The 21916-nt window shown below is 40.4% G+C and overlaps 1 pseudogene; it reads right to left on the reverse strand.

Moving 5' to 3' along the window:
• The window catches only part of LOC116561842, a 113428-nt pseudogene extending 94167 nt beyond the window's left edge, over positions 1–19261 (reverse strand).
• Positions 19262–21916: the final 2655 nt, after the last annotated feature.

Below are 21916 nucleotides of genomic sequence, written 5' to 3' on the forward strand. Positions count from 1 at the left end.
TATAGAAGATGAAAAATTTCAAGGAAATAAGGTAGCAAAAATACTAAGTACATAGGCACTTTCCAATTAATGTTATTTTTTAATTTGACAGAAAAATAAGCTTTTCTTCAATAACAGAAATTTTGGGAGAAATTTAAAAGTAACTTGTATTGGTTTTTTGACTCAGTTTTCATTGTTCTCACCTATATAAATGCCAGAGCAATCTCCAGTTAATTAAACGGGTTGCTAGTGAATCTACAGCAGTGGTTCTTAAACTTGGGTTGCATCAGAATCAATAGGAGAGACTGTTAAAACACAGATTGCTGGGCCTCACTCCCAGAGTTTCTGATTTAGTAGGTCTATAGTGTGCCTGAAGATTTGTACCTCAAACAAGCTCCCAGGCAATCCTGATGCTGCTGGTCTGGTAGCCACATTTGGCGAACCACTGATTTACAATTCTTGACCTGCCGCCCCCTGGTGACCACCATCTTCCTTTTCAGAGCTTTACTCCCAATATTCTTCCTAATCCCAGAACTAGCCATACATGCCTCATCCCAAAGCTTAGCATCTGTCTGTTCTGGTGGCTGGCTGACAACATGTTGTCTCCCCAATGGAACTACCTAATGAAGGGCCAACAGCCTTAGAGTCTTCCTTATCTGGGCTCTGATCCCAGGGAAGCCAGACCCCATGGGCCCATTAGAAAGTGGTCACACTAAGTCCTATGCCTGTTGTGCAGGTGCCTTCCCATGTAAACAGCCTTCACATGCCTGGGAACTGACTAAGGGAGCAAGCCCTTTCTACCTTCATTCTGCCTAGGTCTCTGGTACCTTATTCCAACTTACAGGGTCTACACTGTCTGGGGACCTGCCGTGAAGTCATCCAGTAGGATAACAGAATCTGTTTTTCTAGCACTCCTATCCAAGTTGCTCTGGGTGTTATTTACAAGGAGATCACAATAGCATATTTTACATCCAGATTAATGAATAAAACTTTGTAATATGTGGTTAGAGAGATAATCACAAGATAATCTCAAAAATGAACTTCTCCCGACATATACAACTTAGGATAGACATACCTCCTCATGATCTGGGTACAGACATTCCTTACAAAATATCCCTGACTCCAAAATAGATATTAAATTGCTTTTCCATCTACCATGGCTTTTATAAAAAACATTGACTTGTCCTTAAATTTCCTAACTTATGAGAAATCAGAGTAGCAGCTTACTGTAACATTTTGTCAATTCCAACTTCCGCATGACTACAATAAAATTTAGGTACAGGAAGCATTTTAGTTGCCTAGCACAAGCAGATTTTCTGTAGAAAATCTTCTTAATGGAAATTCCCAATTTCTACCTTTGCCTGCTTTACAAAACCTTCCCACCACCGACATTAGATGTACTGAGGAACCTGATTTGACATCCCCAAGACTAGAATTTAGATTCAGGTGTCTCTATGGTGTCTGACAGAGAATTATCTGATTAACCGTCTCACACCGAGAGCCTCTTAGCTCAATACATTTGGCCTATAACCCACTTTTTGCTCAGATTGAGCCTTTTGACATTGAAATTTGTCTCAATCTGTCTTGAGTTTGCCACCCTCTGCGGGATTCCACATCAAGTCAGTAGGTTTCCAGCGCTCTTGTCAAGTGTCCTCGCACGTCCACACTGATAGAAACTTGGACCCCCCTCTTTAGTAAGTGCCTCAGTAACTCTAAAGGCAATGCTGGGTTGCTGTAAACATGCATGTAAAACTGATGCTACTCAAATCCCTGCCAGTAATCAGTTTCATAAAACAGCATCCTGAACTTATCCCTACCCTGATTCTACCAGCATTGAACATTTTCAAAATGTATTTACATTACCGTTACCAAAGGATTACATCAATAGTTAAATCATACACACTCTTTCCCTCTCTGATTGTCCTTCCATCCATGCCATAGAATTTCAGACCTCCAGTTTATTTTCATAGCAGCCAGTCAGTAGATCATGTCTAAAGTTTTTAAAATCAATAGAGGTAAAAGTGGACTATTTAAAGTCACAATAAAAACCAGTAAAGAACAAAACAAAAACCGATTCACAGTGGTCACTTCTAGGAAATTTGATTTGATAATGAAAAGTGTGAATGGCTAAGAAAGGCTTTGCTTTATATTTTATACCTGTCTGTACTATGCCACCTTTCTTAATCTATGCCTATTTGATTCCTGTAACTGTAAGAAACAAGCATAAAATTAGTTAATAACATCCTTATCAGTAAGAGATTGGCTACATAAATTAGGCAAATGTATGCAGTGAAACATTATGGAGATACAAAAAGAAAAAAAACCACAATGTTTAGTGATACGAGAGCCTTAGGATGCCAGTTTAAGTTGCAAACAAGCAGTCCAACTGCATAAGAGAAATTACACATATGCACACATACTACAGACCTGTATAACAGATGCCGTGGAAATACACCAAACAGTTGGGATTTGGAGAAACAGGGAGAGAAGGTCTTTCACTTTATTTTCTATGCTTTTGTAATTTATGAGCTTTATACAGAGAGTATACAGTGTCTTTGCAGTTTAAAAGATTCTTTAAAATGCGCACACACACACGCACAGAGGTGTGCCTTTTAAGATCCAGAAAATATGAAGCAAAGGGTTTAAGTCACATTTGTAAATTCACAAAACCTTAAGAGAAAGAATTTTAAGAGGCCCAGAGAGAAATGATGCCTTTCTCAGAATCACACTGCTGGAAAGTGTCAGAGCCAGGTTTAGATGACAGGCGTACGGCAGAGGAGGAAGACAATGCCTTCAGAACTTCAAGTTCTAACAGGTAAGTCATTGTACCTTCTCCCTACGTAATACTTTAATAGGTAGGAGCAAGGTAAATATTCTGTCCATTTTATAAATGAGTCAACCAATGTCCAAAAAGACAGATTTCCCTGAAGCCATGTAGCCATCCAGCAGCAGAACCAACTTTAACTAAGGCCAGCACACTCTTGATTGAAGATTATTCAACTATAGTACAAAATTAAAGCACTTCAAAAACAGGATATTATCCTACTCTACCTTTACGTTTTCCTCAAAAAAATTGATGAACCTTGAAGGAGAGGTTCTACACAAGGCATTGGGCATTAGAAAAAGAAGAGTTCTTTATAGGTTATAATGCAAGAAGAGGGGAAAAAATGCTTAATAAGCCTTCATTTGCTCACACACTGCCTCATTGTAACAACTCTGTGTCACTAACCATGTCAAAGGCAGCTATTTGTCAGCCAAAGAAGTCTGATTAAGTAATAAATAAGACTAAGGCCCTATCACACACAGAGGCCACCAGGTTACTTTACAAGCAGCCTTCAAAGACAGTTTGACCTCACAAGGTCTCAAGGACAACAGAAGCGCTTCCTACAGCTTAGCAAAGTCATTTAGTGGCTATTTCTATCAATCGGGCCTTCCTCTGAAGGCAAGAGGACAAGTAAATTTATCCTTTTCCAGCCTCTCATGTTAAAGTAGAAGGATATGACACCTTGGGCAAGGTGCCGTTTTCTTGTATGAAGTAGCACAGAGAACAGCTGGGAAACCAGGAAACTCTCAGAGCTGTTACCCTAACGCGGGGAGAGAATTTTCATCACAGAGATGCTCCCCCTACCCCCCAAATTCTTTTAAGTTCTGGGATACATGTGCAGAATGTCCAGGTTTGTTACATGGGTCTACATGTGCCACAGTGGTTTGCTGCACCAATAAGCTCATCATCTAGGTGTTAAGACCCGCATGCATTAGGCATTTGTCCTAATGATCTCCCTCCCCTTGCCCCCCCCCCCCCCCAGGGCCCCGTGTGTGATGTTCCCCCTTATCCATGAGTTCACATTGTTCAACCCCTGCTTATGAGTGAGAACATGCAGTATCTGGATTTCTGTTCCTGTGTTACTTTGCTGAGAATGATGGCTTACAGCTTCATCCATGTCCCTGCAAAGAACATGAAGTCTTTTTTATGGCTGCATAGTATTCCATGGTGTATTTGTGCCACATTTTCTTTATCCAGTCTATCACTGATGGGCATTTGGATTGGTTCCAAGTCTTTGCTATTGTAATAGTGTGGCAATAAACATACATGTGCATGTGTCTTTATAGTAGAATGATTTGTACTTCTTTGGGTATATACTCAGTAATGGGATTGCTAAGTCAAATGGTATTTCTGGTTCTAGATCCTTGAGGAATCACCACACTGTCTTCCACAATGGTTAAACTAATTTACACTCCCACCAAAAAGTGTAAAATCATTCCTATTTCTCCACAGCCTCGCCAACATCAGTTGTTTCCTGACTCTTTAATAATTGTTATTCTGACTGGTTTGACATAGTACCTCATTGTGGTTTTGATTGGCATTTCTCTAATGACTGGTGATGAGCTTTGTTTTTTATATGTTTGTTGGCTGCATAAATCTTCTTTTGAGAAGTGAACAGAGAAGTTTTCTACTTATTTTTTTCCACTTTCAATATGGACATAAATGGCCAGGTGCAGTGGCTCATGCCTGTAATCCCAGCACTTAAAGAGGCTAAGGCAAGTGGATCACCTGAGGTCAGGAGTTCTAGACCAGCCTGGCCAACATGGTGAAACCCTCATCTCTACTAAAAAAAAAAACTAACACCACAATTAGCCAAGCGTCATGGCAGGCATCTGTAATCCCAGCTACTTGGGAGGTTGAGGCAGGAGAATCACTTGAACCCGGGAGGCAGGGGTTGCTGTGAGCCGAGATCGTACCATTGCACTCCAGCCTGAACTACACCACCATTTCAAAACATACATATAATGTATATATGGACATAAGTTTAGTTGTGTTATTTTTAATAGACTTTTTTACAGCAGTTTTAGGGTCACAGCAAGATTGAGCAGAAGGTACAGAGCTCCAACATACCCCTTTCCCTACCCCCCAATACACACAGCCTCCTCCACCAACATCCCCCACCCACAGTGGTATATTTGGTACGAGAGGGGAACCAACATTACACATACTCAGCAAAGCCTATAGTTTACTTTAAGGTTCAGTCTTTGTGCTGTATGTTCTATGAGTTTTGGTAAATGTATAATGACATGTATTTACAATTATAGTATCATACAGAATAGTTTCACTGCCCTAAAGACCTTCTGTACTCTGCTTATTTTTCCCTTTCACCCAGCCAATCTCTGGAAACCATAGAAGATTATGTTTTTATACTGTAAATACTAATGGGAGAACTTCTTATACCCGCTAATACTCAGCACGATCATAATTTCTGAATCAGAAGCCAGGTTGCCAAACAGTATTTATGGAAACCAGTAGACAAAAATTCAGGCTGTTCCAGAAACTCTAGGACATGTGGCCATCATACTGCTGGCAACACGAGCAGGTAAGGAGGGACACCAGAAAGCAAGGCAAAGGCAGGGCTGGGAACAGCAAGGGTGCCCTTCCTCACCATCACATGTGTGGAGTCGCTTTCCCCCTTGAACTCATAGCCATGGGGAAGTTCAGGACTCATCTTGCTTTGAGCTTCTCAAAGAAGGTTTCACCTCCACCTGCCACCTGTACAGGTCTCCAGCAGACCTGGGACACCACCCCCACCCCCCCAACACATACACCCCTACACGCACAAACACACTCTTTATATATACAGGGCCCATTTGTTCACGCTCAGAGTCACAGAACTTCAGAGCTGAAACTGAAGGCCAGTGAGTTCAATAGAAATATAATGCAAGCCACACATAAGCTTTCAATTTTCTAGAGGCTGAATTTTTTTAAAAGTATGTAAAATTTTTAAACAGTATTTTAGCTCAGTACACCCAAAATGCTATTTCAACATTGTACATATATTTAAGTTATTAATGAACACTTTATACATTTGTCGAACTAAGTCTTTGAAACTCTGCACAGTTTAGATTGACAGCACATCTCAAGTCAGACTAGCCACTTCTCAAGTGCTCAATAGCCCCATGTGGCTAGTGGCCAAAGTTTTGGACAGCACAGCTTCAGAACTCATCCACATCAGAAGATTCTACATTTTTAACCAACAGACACCTACGAAGTCTATGCAGGATGCCAACGTATAAACGAAGGATGGCTTTTGTTGGAGTGGAAGGCCGGGACCCCTCCCCAATAGCCCCCACAACTGCCACAAAAGCCTCTCTGTGAAGCCGCTTGACTCCAAGGAACAAAGTTTGACATTCTCCCTACTCTCATTCAACCCCATACATTAAACAGAAGGGATCAAAAAAACTACAGAGGGGAAGCAGTTTTCCTCGCTGGGAAAAAACTGAAACTGCAGACCTCCTGGCTCTCAGCTCATGTATTTCTAGTTCGAGAAGGGAGCAAGCATGTCAACAACAGGCAGGTTACAAAAGGACACTGTTCTCATCAAACCCTAGCTGGAACCAGCTCCACTGCCAGTTTCAGGGACAAGAGCATTAACAGTGAGGTATGTTCTCAGTTTTTGGAGGAAAAGAACAGAGGGGATAGAATAGCATGAAAAGAACATATTGGAGTCCATTCATTAAAATGCTTAACTTTGTAACAGTATAAAAGAAGTCAAAGAGTATCACTTATTAAGCACCAACTGTATTTGGTGGACAGGCAGTGTGGTTGAAGCTCATTGTTCCCTTCTCCTTATGACACTGCTCCTCACAAGAGTAAATGACACAAGCTGATGTGTCTGGATTTCAAGTGGGACACTTACTGAGCAGGAAAGGTCCCAGGCTGCAGGCTCCCAACTGCTTCATGCTCCCTCCAAACTAGGGGACTGTTAGGCTGAACAAGGACCTCCTTGCAGGTCGCCCCTCCTGTGTGCCCTTATTTCTTCCTCTCGCTTTAGATTGATGGCATGTGGTGATGAGATTGACAATAACTGGAGAAGGTATGACAGTATAAAGAGATGCCAATATGATCCTTGAATCCAAATGAAAAGAAGTAACACAACTCTAAAAGTAAGTGCTTTGTGTTAGGTTTAGGAATCCATTTGTGATTAAATGACCCATCCATTCACTCATATTTACCTAGTATCTATAAAAGTATGATAAAGATATTCCCTGCCCCCATGGAATTTACTGTTCTTTGTACGTTCACTCTATTAGCAATTCATTGAGAGAGTTATAGCTGGGACAGTGCAATGAGATTCCTAAATTTTTAGCCACAATTCCATCATAATACCATGAAACCTCCACCATACAATTCTTAGTACTAAACATCAGGCACTCTACAAGCATTATGTAGTTAGCTCTAATAACTCTGAAGCAAGGATTAGTATTCCTCATCTTATGGATGGAGAAAGGCCTCAGGAAACTTAGTAACTTAACCGAGTCCTAACACCTAACAAATGATGGAAATGGACTCAATGTCATCTGTGACCCTGATATTCCTGTGACTTCCATTTACCATACTTTTGTGTCTAGAACGTGAATGATCTTTCAAAAACCCTTGCAAATATGAGCATTTTGCTTGCTTCCAAAATAAAACGCTGCTCCCGTGGAGAAAATTAAACTAAATAGAGAATAAGTAACTTTCTTGATCCAGATGTATCACTACATCCCCTACGTCTGATCATTAGGCCACATCATTTTTTGCATTTTTATGTACTCCATAGCCACTGGACTTTCTCTTTTGTCAAAAAGGGGGCTGGTGTCCCTGGAGTGAACGCAGCCTCTTCATGCCATGTCACCAATGGCCACGAAGAAAGCCTGTAACTCATAACAAACCTGTTAATAGCAAGCTAAGAAAGGAGAAAGATCAAATTCTAGCATGGGGCAGGGGGAAGGAGTCAAAAAATTAAGATTTGTTAAGGAACTACTCTGCACAAGGCCTGTATCTATGCTGTCTTGTTTAGTTGGTTTATAGTGATCTTCTTAAAGCTTTATTGGAAATAACAGGGATCAAGGGGGTTGAGGAGCCATGAGAAGTGCCAGCTCCAGTTCAGGTAAGAACAGTGTTAAAAACTAATAATGTAAAATCGCAGCCTGGAAACTTTAGCCTTAGATATGAGAGTGCAGGTCCCCCTGATTCAGGGTTAAAGGAGAGCAGAAATCTGTAAGTGAGCCCTAAGGAGCCCATTAGTTGGATTGAGGGAGTAATTTCAGCTAAAATGTTAATGACTAAAAACGGCATAGCAGAATCCACCTAGAGGAAAAGCCCCAGGAGGCAGACTTATTCAGGTGGTGATGAGTAAGTTCTTCCCATTCCCAGCAGCTATACCAGTTGCTCAGAATCCATTATAGAACTTGCTTATTCCAAGCCCAAACTTTGAGACCTCCCTTATATGAACATATCCAATTAACTCCAATCTTCTTACCTGGCATTCAGACAAATCTGCCTGTCATCTGCCCATTTGCTTTGACTTATCATACTGATATTTTTCATTTCTAAATCTCTAAGTCCTTTCAGCTAACATCTAAAAGTTCCACACTTAAAATTTCCCTTTTAAGACATTTTCCCTTCTCAAGCAGGTTCTTAGGAGCCCCTTGGGGCTAAGGACAGTATGTCAAACTTTTCTAGTTATTTCCCACAACATCCAGCAGAGTGTAGTTACTTGTGGTAACATAGACACTCAGTTATATGCTGATGGAGATTGATAATAAGGGAGGAAAGGGGTTCTCTATGATGTTTCTCTAGGGGACCCAGAATTTGGACTTACAACACTGGATGTAATGTAACCAAAATTTTCATTTTCTTAATCCCTGGAATTAAGTTCAGCATTTTAGGCAACTTAGTTTTACATCCTAGCTTACTCTGAGAATCATTTTGTCTCAATTTTTTTGTTTTGCCTCGTTTCTTGTCAGTATTCCCAGAAACTATTAACATTTTAAGACACTTGGAAAATGCAATTAAACAAAAACCATCCTGGGAGGACAGAGCCCTCTTGTGGTCTCCTTTCAAACAAGGACAGATTCTAACATTTTGTTTCCATTCTGCTTCACTGTCAGGTGATAATATCCATCCCTTGTATCAGAGGACTAACGACCTATTCAGCTGAACACCAACTTTTTACAACGTATTGACCAAATGCATGTCTTGACCTTTTGTGGTTTCTCTCCACAGTATATTTTCTATGGGCTTGCATTAGAGCCTTCTACTTTAAATGGAAAGGCAGCTTCAAGCTTCACCATCTTCCAAGCTTGATGTAATATGAGGCTGCAAGTTTGCCACTGAAGTTAGAATCTCATCTCTCCCCAGGGAAATTGCCCAAAACCCTATACTATAGGAAGTGGTCCTACTATGAGACTTCCTAAAGTACACAGTATCGCAAGCTGCCTTTGGCCCCCTCCCCTCAGACACTGTCCTAGGCAAGTTCTTGAATTGGAGAGTGCAGTAGGTGTTGGGGGAGCACAGAGGGAGCCTCTTAATATTATTTTCCTTAGCACATAATATATAACCAAAAGGCAAGCTAAAAGGATGAATTCTTGATTAGCTCATCATGTATAGAATAATGGACCCAAACTAATAACATTACTCACAATAAAGGCCAACATCTCTCGTATACTCAACATGAGCCAAGTTCCATGCTAGATCTCTAAGATTTGGAGGATTCTCTGTTTATTGGGGCTTTTGGAGGACAGGGAGGCTATTTTTCTGTTAATAACTGTCCGCATTATGCTCTGTGGTTTTCTGTCATACTTAAAGGATGGGGTAAAGAATCTTACCAAGATCTCTGACTCCGTAACTTCCTTAGCAGTGATCAGCCTCATACTGACTCTCAGAGTCCCAGGCCTTTTCATTTCACACTTGCAAACTCACTTTAAAACCAAAGTCCCCTTTTCTATGGATTGGACTTTAAGGACCAAGAAGCTGAGCATGGGGTCCCTAGCCCATCCTCACCCACTTGCTCTTCTATGTTTTGCCCTACAAGCTAGGGTGAAAGGAGAAAGAATGGACAGGTCTCCTCTATAATGTCCCCACACTATGGTGAGGTCCCCCTGCTTAATCTGGGAATTGCCTCTGTGTGATAGACATCCCATATCATCTCTCTCAAGGGGCATCTGTACTTGTTCAGGGAGGTACTGGGGCCTCCCACTACATAGTTCCTATCCTGGAAGATCTGCTGTGGACACCACTTTTGCTCTCCTTCAGCCACCTCCCTGCGAGAGGCAGCCCCTGGTGCACTCTGGCAGGAAGGCTTAAGTGTCTTGGGAGAACTGAGCTCCCTCATTCCTTCCTGCCTTTTCATCCCACCCCACAGCACTGGGAACCATCAGCCTCCAGTCCCCAACTCAGTATAGTTGACACTTCAGGCAACTTCAAAATTAACAGCAATACTGGGGTCTCTTAGGGTCCCACAAGGAATGTGGTAAAGGAGAGGAAAGGCCTCACTTTCCCAAAGGGTAGGCCTTCTCCCATATCCAAAGTCCAGCAGTAGCAGAGGTGGGGCATAAGGGTAAACTCTGTAAACCAGCAGCTGGTCCTGGTACTAACACCTCCCTGAATTTAGAATATAACTAATTAAAAGCATCTGTACTCAGTTCAGGCCTTTGCCACACTTCTAGGAAAACATGAAAAAACGCCACTAGACTTCCTATTACACAAACATTCTTCCATTTAATACCCAAATCATTTCTATGAAGAAAGTATTAGCCTCATTTTACAGATGAGGACACTGATGTTTTTAAATAAAGTAGAAGCCCTCTTGACTGACATGGTTACAATCAGTAGTTAGGCAATAATCAATACGTCTGGTTATACGATGAAAGGGCCTCAAAGCAGTAACACCCAGTAGCAGCAACTATACCCAGATCTGAATTTCTAAATATGAAATGGGGAATTTCCATTCTCCAGTGAAAGGAAACAGCTTCTTAGAGAAATGGCTACTTCTAGGGCTAAGGCAGGGAAATACAAGATGAGTCCAGAGGATCTATAAGAGAAAGCACAGTAGTAGTCAAAAAAGCCCAAAAAGATCATGTCATGTTAAAGGGACACAGCTAATCTGAAAGACCTCTCAACGCTCCAACTAGAATAATCTGAGCAACCACAACAAAAAATTAACAAAACATAGTACTGGATCACAACACAAAGTTTGGGATAAATATGAGTCCATATTGACATAAATGATTGAATAAATGGGGCAAATGGGGGAGGAACAAGCCTTCCTTTTAGATATAGAAAAAAGAAAGATAACATGAGTAAATACTCCCTCTTCCTCTCCCAGGGCTAAGCACTGGCTGGACTTAGTGATTCACTTTCGGAGAATAGAATATGAAACAGTGGAGAAACTTGACAAACACCACCTTAAGCAATTAGTGAAGGCCACCATTCCCAGTGAGGTCATGTGGATAGCAAGCACCTGATATTATGAGAAAGGACTTTATATCCGTGGTATTTTTCCAAAAATACCCCATGTCAGTCTAATCATGGTGGGGGTGGGGGGCAGGTAATCAGATAAACACAAATTGGGGAACATTCTACAAAGCACATGACCGGTACTCTAACCTATTAAAGTTATGAAAACTAAGACTGAGAAACTGCCATAGACTAAATATAACATGATATCCTGGATTGGATACTGGAACAGAAAAGGAGCATTAATGGAAAAACTAAAATATAAAAAAAGTCTAGAATGTAGTTAATAGTAATATACCAATGTTGGTTTCTTTTATTTGGTAAATATACCAAATAACTTAAGTTGGTAACTGTAGGGGAAACTGAGAAGTATACAAGAGTGTTTTATCTTGGCAACTTTCCTGTATAGCTAAAATTGTTCTAAAATATTTAAGTTGAGGTGAAAAATCTTCAAAAATACATACATTCTTAAATATATTTCCTCTTGAGTATGTAAATGGACATTCATTATCTATGTTAGAAATGGTGCTAAAGTGATTTCTTCAAATATGGATCCACTGACTGAACTTCATGTTTTTCTAAAAAGTTATACCCACAAAATTAGGCATCTGTAATTTTCCTTTTTCATTTATTTAATAAGTGATTTTTTGAAGGAATAGAAAAACCTTCTGATGCCACTGTCATTTTAGTGGTACTATTTTTTCAATCCCTTACAACTAACGTGTTATATTAAATGAGTTTATTTTAACAATCATTAAAATTTGTAATAAATTGTATGTAATGAATACATAAAAATCGAGAGAATAGCAAAATGAATATTCACATACACATTACTTGGCTTCCACTTTTAATCAGTATCTTTCCGATTTATATATACACTTTCTGAAACGTTTTAAAGCAAATCCATCATGTTTTACCACCCATGCTTGTGAAACATCCCAAAAATTCTAAGACCTTCCCTTTACATAACCACCACGCCTTTATCACAACCAAGAAGATTACCTCTAATGCCACAGTATCATCTAATTCTTGCTCTATATTTAAATTTACTCAATTAGAAAGCTCCGTTTTCTAGCAAATCACTTTAAGAAGGATTAAATTTGGTTTTACAAAAGCTAAAGCTTTCATACTCATTTCAGTGCACAATTATCCCAATCTGATTGGTGACATGACTGAGACAGACAGACATAGCTAAAAGATGTAAAAAGTCTTTATTGGTAAAAAATGTGGAAGTTTCACTGTTTCAGAAATTATTAAAATGAATAACAGAAAAAAAAAAAAGACCAACCAAATGCCCAAAAAAAAGGAACAGATAAAACAGAGAACTGTAGAAAGAGAAAACTATGCCCCACATTATCCCTGTAGGCAATAGGGTGCCACTGAATGATTTTGGCCCAGGCAGTGTTAACAGTTTATTTTTCCACTTTCTTTCACCAAAAGATTAACTAGGACGAACAGGGAATCTGAGAATGGAAGCAGAGAGGCAAATTTCAGAAAGGTATTACAATATTTTAAGAGGGAAAATTTTGTCCTACTCCCACTATTTCTCTCGAAGTGAAGGAAGTTCTGCAAACTGAAGCCAGCCCTGGCTTCTCTCTATCCCGTGTTCACTCCCCTATCCCCAGAGGAGGAGTTTAAAAATCGGAACGTGGACATACATATCCACTCATTATGCCGCTGTGAACAGTTGGGAGCAAGAGAATAAGACATGCCCATATGAAAACATGTTTTCAGTTGTTCACAGCAGCATTATCCATAATAGCCAAAGGTTTATCAACAGATAACTAAAACGTAGTATATCCATACACCTGAATGGTAGTCAACCATAAAAATGAAGTGCTACATTCATATACTATAGACAAGACTTGAAAACATTATGCTAAATAAAAGGAGCCAATAACAAGATTGCCCATAATGTATGATTCTACTTTTAATGTCCATGCTATGAACAGAATGGTTGTATCCCACCCCAAAATATATGTTGTCATGCTAACCCCTAATGTGATGATACTAAGAGATGGGGCCTTTGGCAGGTTCTTAGGTCATGAAGTACCACCCTCATGAGTAGTATTGGGGCCCTTATGAAGACATGCGACTGAGCAGGATACACTGGGGGGAAAAAAAAAGACATGCAGAGCTTGCTTCCTCACTCCCGGCTCTCTATACGTGAGTATACAAGGAAAAGAGCGCTATCTGCAAACAAGGGAGAAAGCCCTCAGATACTACATCTGTCAGCACCTTGATCTTGGATTTTCCAGCCTTCAATACTGAGAAATTTCTGTTAGTCACCCGGTCTACGATATTTTTGTTATAGTAGTCTAAGCAGACTAAGACAGTTTAGAATAGACATAGCCATAGAGGCAAAGTTGTTGCCAGAGATGGGGAAAAGGGAACGGGACATAATTGCTAATGGGTACAGGGATTTTTAGGGGGTGATGAAAACATTGTGAAATTAGATCAAGGCAATTGTCATACAACCTTATGAATATAGTAAAAACCACTGGATTGTATACATTCAGAGAGTGAATTGATGGCATGCAAATTATATCCCAATAAACTGTTTTTAAAAAAGAAGCTATGTTTGAAGAATTGAAGTGAACAAAATGAAACTTAAAGTGGCTTCTCGTGGCCTGTAGACATCTGTGAGAGGCAGGAGATTTTACCCTGATGGTTTTAGCACGCCTACACTAGGACTCATGGGTATGAACAGCTGTACAGATAATCTTTGCAAAGGTTATACAACTTGGAGAATTAAGGGACTAAGACTATGCAGAGCTTACGCTCACAAGGCTTGATGGACACAAAGCACCTGGAGAAAATAAGCACCAGCAAGCCTCAGGGTCTGAGAGATCTCCAGGTACAACTCCCGAGGGTCCTTTCTTAGTCACAGAATCTACTTTATCTCCATATTATGAATCACCAGGATATCAGTGAGGAGCCTTGGTTTTTTAAGAGCTCGGGCGGAAGTTTCCTGTGGTTGTTTTATGTCCCACTAGTCAGATAGCCCAAGCTGGTTAACCAGGTGTTAAGCCATCAACCTCTCTAAACAATGCAAACAAGCTAGCACTGGTGTATTTTAAATGACTAACTTGGCCACTAGTCCTTTGGCCAAGAGTCAGTTCCCGACTTCTACATAGCCCCAGAAATAAATAGAGCTGTACAAACCCAGCTGTAAAATAACTCAATCATAAACAACCTTTAACTGCTGTGGCCTGGGAAAGAAGTTCCAAGCTTTAAGCCTCAAGATATTTTTATTCTTTCGGTTGACCATTCAAAGAATGGCTGCTGCTTGAAAGGCATGGCATCAAGGAGAGGTGGAGGTCACTGTGGCTTAATGTGGAATTATGGGACCACAGGCTGGCCTGGCACTCCAAATTAGCTGAAATGGGATTCGACATTTTCTGGCCTAGCTGGGCAGAACATTTGTGCTTTTAAAACAGAAAGAGGAACGAATGCAATGGCTCACACCTGCAATCCCAGCACTTTGGGAAGCTGAGGCAGGCGGATCACCTGAGGCTGACAGTTTGAGACCACTCCGACCAACATGTAGAAACCCCATCTCTACTAAAAATACAAAATTAGCCGGGATTGGTAGCCCATGCCTGTAATCCCAGCTACTCAGGAGGCTGAGGCAGGAGAATTGCTTGAACCTAAGAGGTGGAGGTTACAGTTAGCCACGATTGTGGATCGTGCCACTGCACTCCACCTGGGCAACAAGAGCAAAACTCCATCTCACAAATAAACAAACTGAAAGATATCGGTTCTTCATGTCCTGCAACAGTAATTCTCAGCCAAGATGATTTTGCCTCTCTAGGGATATTTGGGGCTGTCTTTAGACATTTCAGTTGTCACACCTGGGGTGGGTGGATACTGTAGACATCTAGAGGATAGAGGTCAGCAATGCAACTAAATATCCCATGTGCACAGGACAGCTTCCAACAAAAGAACCATCCAGTCCAAAATTACAAGGGTAACTCATAATTCACAAAGTGAATCTAGAAGGTCAAGTCATCTCCCCATCACGTAGTCTAGTTTGGTCTGACTGGCTTAATCACATATGAGAAAAACCCTTCCTTAGGAGACACGTTATTTAGGCCTAAGAAATTCAATAATACAAAACTAAAGATGCCTGTCCAACAGAGAAGATGGAAGCTTTATCACTAATCAGAATGCACACACAATTTAGTACTGTAGCGAACAAAACAAACAGGAAGGGGAAAATAAAGTTTTTTTTATTCTGAATTTGCTGAGCGTGAAGGAAAAGTCTCTCAGATACTATCAGGGGACTGTGACAATCACCACTGAAAATTTGCTTTACTCAAACACCAGGTCTGTGACACAAGGCCATATGCCTAAGTGGGCTTTTCCCATAACATGGTAGGGCCAAAATTACTGGGCGAATATTCCCAATAGAATTTAAATTAAATGGGCATCCATTGGTCAGCATCACAATGAAGCTCAAAGTAAAATCTGCCCATTCCATTGGCATAATTTTTGGCAGCAATGCAACCTGGATTCTAAGAATAATTTCACCAGAGAAAACTGGCCTAGAGGCTTAAAATTGACTTATTTTCTAAATTACGAGCCTTCTGATAAAAAAAAGCTTATGTGCCCCATTATTACTTTGTGTGCTTTAAAAGAGCCTGGTTTTAAAAACTTAACACTGAACTAATACATATGCTGAAGTCCTGGAGAAATTTCACCCGTTCTAGGCTGCAGCTGTGAGAAGAATGCCAATTCCACCCAGGTGTCTCCAACCAGCTTAATGAGACTGAACCAGTGAGAAACAAGGGGGAACTCCAAAACCTTTGATATTTAACTCACAAGAGCAAAAGAATGCAACTTTGAACAGATTTATACTTTCACCTTACAAGGGGGTTAATATCCGAACTTTACATTCTGGGCTAAAGTGAGGATTAAACACATACATCTTTATTACCTTCCTGGAACCCAGCCATAACTACAGCAAAATTTTTTTTTTTTTTTGAGACAGAATTTTGCTTTTGTTATCCAGGCTGGAGTGCAGTGGTGCAACCTGCCCTTCCTGGTTCAAGCGATTCTCCTGCCTCAGCCTCCCGAGTTGCTGGGATTGCAGGTGCCACCATCATGCCGTGCTATTTTTTTTTTTTTTTGTATTTTTAGTAGAGACGAGGTTTCACCATATTGGCCAGGCTGGTCTAGAACTCCTAACCTCAGGTGATTCACCCTCCTCAGCCTCCCAAAGTGCTGGCATTACAGGTGTGAGCCAATACGCCTGGCCGGGATTTTTTAAGTAAACTTTTTTTGGAATAATTTTAGATATACAGAAAATTTGCAAAGATGGTACAGAGTTCCTGTATACCCTTTTCTTAGCTTCCTCTACTATTAATATCTTACATAACATCACAGATTTATCAAAACTAAGAAATTAATATTGGTACAGTATGGCAAAAAATAACCTGTAACTGTTGTTTGGATTTTACCAATTATTCTACTAGTGTACTTTTTCTGTCCTGGGATTCAAGCCTGGACACCACATTACATTTAGTTGTCATGTCCTATTAGTATCTTAGTTTGTTCTGCTCTAACAAAATACCTGAGACTGAGTAATTCATTTTAAAAACTGAGATTTCTTTCTTACCATTGTGGAGGCTGGGAAGTCCGAGATCAAGCTGCCAGCAGGTTCAGTTGTCCGGAGAGAGCTGCTTGGTCTGCTTTCAAGATGGCACCTTATCACTGCACGCACCAAAGCGTAGAAACATCACGTCCTCGTGTGGCGAGACAAACAAGCTGAAAGCTGTGGGAAGGCTCTTTTATAAGGGCCTTAACACCCTTCACCAGGGAGGAGCCCCGGTGGCCCAGCCACCTCTTAAGGGGCCCCACCTCTTAATCCTATCACATTGGCAACACCTGAATTTTGGAGGGAACGAATTCAAACCATGGTAGTGTCCTCAACTCTGAGATGCTCTCTCAATAGCAAAAGGATTTTTAAAAGAGAGAAACACAGAAGAACACAGCAAAGAGGGAGGAGGAGGAGTAACAAAAATGTGAAATCTGAATCATAAATCAGTAAAGGGAAAGATAAACAAACTGACGTATGCTACAGATTTCTCAAACAGCTCTGCTCCTCAAAGTGATAAGGGGAAGAGAGTGGGAAGAAGAACTATTGGGAAAAAGATTTTTTGAGAAATTATTGAGAACCCTCGACCCTTCTCTGCTTCACAGTGCTAGGAAACTGGCCCTCACCCATCCTAGATGAGGTCTAGAGGTTTAAATTCTAAATTGTGGTCTGCAGTCTTGAGAATGTCAGGTGCAGGCACTCTGAACCATTAAAGAGGAAATTCTGGCTAATGTTTTGGCTGCAAGGAAGAGCCCTTAGCAACTTAATAACTCTCATCTGGTTAATCTTCACTTGAAACAATCTATGAATTTCTGTTGTGACAGTGTGACTCAAACCACAAATGATACTATTGTGATTATCTATTTGGCTCCTTGCTAAAAAATTTATGAAATGTGATTTTTTTCCTTACTTTCAAATGAGAAATATCTTTAATGTAAGTGTAAACTTTGACTTGTATCAGTTAATTTTCAATCTTTGAACAAACAGATTTAGGGTTCTTACTGGTCATATTATTTCCTTCTCCTGGGATCAGTCCACCATTGTGTTGACGCCTAGCAATATTCTATACTCCTCTGCAGTCACCCTCAAGACCCACCCCTTCATGGCATTATTTTTCAAACATATTTATGTCATTGTCTGACTTCTAACACCCACCCATCTGTACATTGTGTATATATACATGTATCTCTTAAACTTCTTTCTAGGTTTACTTCCTAATTATCCCACATGTACTATTCTTCATTCCTCTGCCGAAGAGTAAACTGCATGAACCCAGGAATCATGTTTCACATATCTTGCTTTTCATATTATGCTTAGCAAAACTCTAAGCTCACAATATATCAATGTTTTACAAAATATGGTTAAAATTCCCTGCCTCATATTTACCAAGGGTTTCTAAAGAGCACATTATTAAGTTCTGGTGACAGATAGTGCTGATGATTGTGTAACAATGGGAATGTACTTCATTCAACTGGTTAAAAAGGTTAAAATGGTAACCTTCAGGTTAATCATATTCTACCACAATAAAAAATTTCAAAGCACATTATTATTTTATTTTTTTCTTTTTTACCAGGAAAACATGCACTTTACTGAATGCCATTGTAGAAAAGTGTGTGAGGATAAAGGGCTGATACAGGACTCACCTCAGGGGCCAGGTGAGGAATGGAAACGGAGCACTTGGGAAACAGGTCACAGGCAGAGCCCCTGGCCTGGATGATTCCTCTTGATCTATCGCTAGACTTGCAAGATCAATATTGAGATGATCAGCAGAATGGTCATGATGATAGCCAAAATCAGGGCCCAGGTGTTCAGGCACTTGGTGGTGGAGGCATAGGCCTGGGCCCCGGACAGGTCGCCAACCATCTTCCTGTCCCTAGACTTCACGGAGTAGGCAAAAGCTATGAAGCCCAGGCAGCAGTTCATGAAGAGCGTGTTGAACAGGGACCAAACGACATGGTCGGGCACAGAGGTCTCACTGCGGATGTGGATCACGGTGGATGCTGGGGGAGCCGGGTGATGGGGCAACCCCAGCACAGCCACATCACGCTCCTCCTTCAGCATCTCATAGTTGGGGGGACGGTCGGTGTTGGCAGGAGTGAAGAAGGTTTGGATAGCGTGGTTCATGGTGTCCAGGGAAGACCAGCTGTGGTGGGGTTGCTGGGATGGTTCTCAGTGGGTCCTCCCTTTCTCCACTAGTTTCAATTTCTCAGCCACTTCCTTTTCCTGGCATCTGTTCTTAAAGCACATTATTAAACCCAATGAATTGATGAATAAGGACCTGCAGGAACAGTGCCTGGGAAACTACATTTCCACAGTTCTCCAAGTTTTTCTCATGCAACCTGGTCTGAAAAACCATCACATTAGATAGCCAGTAAATATCTGTGGTTTGCTTGGTTGATTGATTGATTGATTGATTGACTGATTGGAGACAGGGTATCTCTCTGGCACCCAGGCTGGACAGCAGCGATGCAATTATGACTCATTTCAGCCTCAACTTCCCAGGTTCAAGCAATTCTTCTACCTCAGCCACCTGAGTATCTTGGACTACAGGTGTGCACTATCATGCCAGGCTAGTGTTTTGTTTTTGTTTTTGTTTTGTTTTGTTTTTGTATATACAAGGTCTCTCTATGTTGCCCAGGCTTGTCTCTAACTCCTGGTCTCAAGCGATCCTCCTGCTTTGGCCCTCCACAGTACTAGGATTACAAGCGTGAGCCGCCATTCCTGGCCTTGTGTGATTAATTACTGAGAACTTTCATCTACATTTTGATTATACGCAAGGCTCAGGAAGCTAAGTAAAGCCCCCCTTCAAAAGTCTTTACTGTCTAGAAATATTAATTCTCTACAAGCTCCCATTTTAAAAGCCTTTTATGAAAAGAGCTTCCTATACATAGTCTCTACTTCATGAAGAGTGTATAAGGAATCATGAAAAATATAAAAAGCCTATAAAGTGCAACATAAATTATCAGCAACGTGACCATAGACACCCAATATGCCCCTGCATGATTTTGACCAAGTTCATCAACCTTCAAACATTCAAGGGAAATGTTCTTGGTAGGAACAAAGACATTCTAAAGCTCTCTCATCACTCAAACTGCTATCATGAGTGCCACATGAGCAGCGGTTTGTTGAATTGAATGATCATAAGCAGGTTTGCTGAATTTAATGATTCAAGGTTTTCTGAATATGTTGCTGGAGATTGACTACTATATAAAACCCAAGCATCTATTTTAAATGATTGAAAACCCTGAAATGGTGCTGAGACCATCTTATTCTCCATCAAGCATATAGTCAGGCAGGATTTCATATGTTTAACTTCCCACTAGACTTAACTACCTCTAACTGCTGGGGAGATCTATTTATCTGTAGATGTGTGGCTGCAAGAAATAGTCTCAGCCTACATCTGAGGGTGGCTGGTAGCCCAGGGCTCCAAATAGAAAGTTTTTGAAGGTAATCTGGGAAAATCTTTGGAAACTCTGAGGCAGTGTGTCACTGAAGGCAAAGCTGTAGGCAAGAGTGGAAAAGATTGCTCTGGAAAGCAAAATGATGAGGCTATTCAAACCATGTAACTGGACACAGTTACTTGACATGCATGGCAAAGTCAACGTAGGAGCCAAAGCTAAATCACAGAGATGTGAATTGAAGAACTGAGTGAACAGAGGTATCATCTATAAACACAAGGAAGTAAGAGGATGAAGACTTGGGTTGCAAAAGGAATAAGCTTGTTTAGAAACAGAAAATACAATGGTGTTTGACAGAGGCTGAGGGGAGGAAGCTGGGAGGAAAAGGAAAGTTTTTATTCAATAAGTGTAGAGTTTCAGTTGTGCAAGATGAAAAAGTTCTAGAGATCTTTTGCACAGCAATGTAACTATCATTAACATTGCTATATCGTATACTTAAAAATGGTTACCATTGGCTGGGCACAGTGGCTTATGCCTGTCATGCCAGCACTTTGGGAGGCCGAGGTGGGTGGATCACCTGAGGTCAGGGGTTCAAGACCAGCTTGACCAACAGAGAAACTCCATCTCTACTAAAAAGAAAAAAAAAAAAAAAAATAGCTGAGTGTGGTGGTGTATGCCTTTAATCCCAGCTACTCAGGAGTCTGAGACAAGAGAATTGCTTGAATCCGAAAGGTGGAGGTTGTGGTGAGCTGAGATCACGCCATTGCACTCCAGCCTGGGCAACAAGAGCGAAATACTGTCTCAAAAAAAGAAAAACGGTGACCATGATCATGGTCAATTTTGTGTTTTTACCATAATAACAATAACGACAATAAAAATAATGGGCTTGTATAGATTGACTTAGGGACAGTGGCCTATGGTGGACAACATCTTACAGCTCTTCTTCATACTCATATTCAACAGATTGATCTTTCTTCATATTAAAGCTTGAACTAATAGATAATTTACATCACTGTTACCTGACAAAGGTAAACACTCAGAAAAATACGTTTATTTTTATCATCCCCAATTATATTGAGCTTCCACAGAGATGTGACCACACATTTAGTGCTGTCAGGTATGTAGTGTTTGATAGATAATAGTCCTTCCTGGAAAACACTTAAAAGATCATAATTTTAAAAATCATTTTTTACCATTTGTCTGGCTAAAATTATAACTCATCCTGAGCAAGTGGTTTTAAGTTGGCCTCTAATAAACTCTCTCAACCACCTCATTCCCACTTGAAACAGGTGTCTGAGTTGAAAAATATTCATGGCTGTGTTTCAAAAATGCACCAAAAATATTAATATTTGAGATAAAAATATAGTAATAACCCATGCTTCTATGGTATTCATAATATACTGTTTGCTAAATTTAAACCTTTTGCTTTAAAAACCTTAACATGTCAATGAAATATTTTTTAAATAAAATAATATTAGAAGTTATAACTTACTGGCTACTTATTAAGCCTCATAACAATCCTCCAAGTTAAGATTTATCCTGTTTCACAGGAGGCAACTGAGGCTCAGAAGGATTAAGTAACTTAATCAAGTCACACAGCCTGAAGGCCATAGATCCTAACTTGAAAGCTAGATCTGCCCAACTTCAAAGGCTGTCCTCTTTTCATTTCTC

Source organism: Sapajus apella, unplaced genomic scaffold (genome assembly GCF_009761245.1).
Source record: "Sapajus apella isolate SASKATOON/1434 unplaced genomic scaffold, GSC_monkey_1.0 scaffold30, whole genome shotgun sequence".
Taxonomy (NCBI): Eukaryota; Metazoa; Chordata; class Mammalia; order Primates; family Cebidae; genus Sapajus; species Sapajus apella.